This window comes from Anarrhichthys ocellatus, unplaced genomic scaffold (assembly GCF_004355925.1).
Source record: "Anarrhichthys ocellatus isolate YVR2014 unplaced genomic scaffold, GSC_Weel_1.0 scaffold7343, whole genome shotgun sequence".
NCBI lineage: Eukaryota > Metazoa > Chordata > Actinopteri > Perciformes > Anarhichadidae > Anarrhichthys > Anarrhichthys ocellatus.
The window spans coordinates 1-2336 of record NW_022287317.1 but is presented as its reverse complement, the minus strand read 5'-3'; the positions used below and the strand labels follow the sequence as shown (position 1 = coordinate 2336).

The window sequence follows — 2336 nt, the reverse complement described above, 5'->3', positions numbered from 1 at the left end:
ACACACACACAGTGAGCGGAGAGGAGACGTTTTTATCTGCAGCAGGATGTCATGAGGTATCGAGGGTTTACCTGAGAGTGCCCCTCTGCACAGCCAGCTCCAGCAGGATGGCCAGGGCGAGGTGCTGGTCCTGCAGAGGAATGTTGCCTTTGGTGCTGGCGCTTCCGTGTACGTCACTGGTCCCCAAAAGAAGGCAAGACATGAGAATCTCAAACATGTGTTACAACATAGAAAATGAGCGACTGATAATAATGAATAACACCAACCTGAGGAACTTGGTGGCCCGCTCGACCACTTCGAGCCAAACCGACGACACGGTTCCCTCGTCGAACAGCGTGGCTTCTGGTAGAGCTCGCAGCGCATCCAGAGACTCCTGGAGAAGCTCGCTGCAGAGGTCCGCATCGTCTCCTAGAAAAACACAAATCTCCTGTTTGATATACACGACACACAGTGGCTACATCACACCACACACAGAACCCAAACACATACAGGTTACAATCTGCCAAGCGTGAGGGCAGAACCAGTGAGACGTGCGTTCACCAAATGTATTGACCCATAATCTAGTGGAACTTTGATTATAAGTGTTCATTTTGAAGAAAATGTAATGTGTGTGTGTGTGTGAGAAAGAGCTGCAGCCTTGTGACCTGTTCACCTTCCTAAAACTATGTCTAAGCAGCGACTCATCACCAGACATCCTCACACCACCACTAAAGGCCAGTTTGGTTCTGAAACCTCTGACCATCAAAGCTTTTTAAAACGGCCCCTTGGAGCCCCGACCTCCAGCGCCTTTCTGACCCAACATCTCCAACAGACAAGAAAAACATAAAGCTGAACCTTTTTACCTTCCTGTTTACAATAATTTACAGAATGTATTCAGAAATTGTGTATGGGAACTGACAAAACAAATGTTACGCTTAAAACGCAGAAAAAGTTCGACGCATCAGTGAAACGTGTAAAACGTAAGTCTGGAGCTCAGTCTGCAGGAGAGCAGAGACAACATTTGTACATCACTTCAGTTCCGAAATGTTTCATAAATTTACAGTCTAAACTTTGCATTCATTTACAGACAAGAACATTCAAGCAGCTGGTATCCAGTCACATGAAACGGCTCTAAAATAAATATCTAGGACTGGAACATATGTCCATTCAGCAGGAGACAGAAAACACTGTTCCATGAATACAGATACACTGAGGATGGCTTAACTGTCTGTGTGTGTGTGCCTGTGTGTGTCTCTGTGCGTGTGTCTCTGCGTGTCTGTGTGTGTGTGTATGTGTGTGTGTGTGTGTCTCTGCATGTCTGTGTGTCTCATGTTACAGGAAGGCTCTAAAGCATGAACATTCAGCGCTACATGAACCAGAATGTTAGGTTCATTATCTTAAAGCCGTAGAAACGTTACCAACGAGTCTGCAAACACTACAAGCTAATACTAAAAACATTAGCATTGAGACATATGTTGTGTTGTTGACTGTGAGCAGCGTGTGACACATGGTGCAACACATTCATGAACAGCTGTCCGGCTACCACCAGCAGCACCGAACAAGACGTCTTCACTGTCACATTCCTACCTGACCTCCAGGCTCGACGCAGGAAAGCAAAGGCGAAGGAGAGCGCTGCTCTGGAGCCGACTCTGGCCAGACCTTCTACACCTTTACTGGCCGGCCGAGGGCTGGAAACACAACGCACACACACACACAGATTTACACAGGATGCATGTGTGTGTGTTTAAGAGGCGTCCGTGAGGGAAACACACTGAGCTGGAGGTTTAACCGACAGAAATATTCACACGTCTGAAAGTTTTGACAAAGAAGTTAGTTTTTAGAGGCTTTAGAAACAGCAGTGAAAGTTAAAAATAGTTTACAGGACATTCAACCTTTGTTTCTTTATAACACATTTAATACTTGACCTAAAGGCAATAAAGTCGTCCATGAACATGAGATATGACTTTACAGATAATTACAATCCCTCCTCTCTATAGTGGAGGTTAGTTTATGGTGTGTAGTCGGTTACACTCGTGTTGTTTGATTCTTCACAGTTAGTTCGGTTTGTACGTCCTCTGGAGCTTCAGAGAATAAAGCAACGAACAGCACGTTGAGGATAAACCAGTTGAATTACCCAGGCTGACCTCACCCGTTGAGAGGTTTAAACATATTTCAGGGTTATTATGAAACTGCTATGGGCCGCCTATGACCTCATTTGATTACGTTAATGTGGCTAAAATCATCACTGAACTAATTGAATAGTCATTGAATAGAAGAGTCTTTGTATTGGATGACCAAATCTGAGTAATAAACCAGATGTGCAGTATCCCTCACTACAATGAACCAGATGTGCAGTA

The 2336-nt window shown here is 44.8% G+C and overlaps 1 long non-coding RNA gene across 1 annotated transcript; it reads right to left on the bottom strand.

Moving 5' to 3' along the window:
• Positions 1-33: 33 nt before the first annotated feature.
• LOC116380476 (uncharacterized) lies at positions 34-2330 on the bottom strand. Its single transcript, XR_004212564.1, has 3 exons — positions 1567-2330; positions 267-408; positions 34-176 (listed from the first exon to the last, which is right to left on the bottom strand). It is a non-coding gene; the product is annotated as an uncharacterized LOC116380476 (long non-coding RNA).
• Positions 2331-2336: the final 6 nt, after the last annotated feature.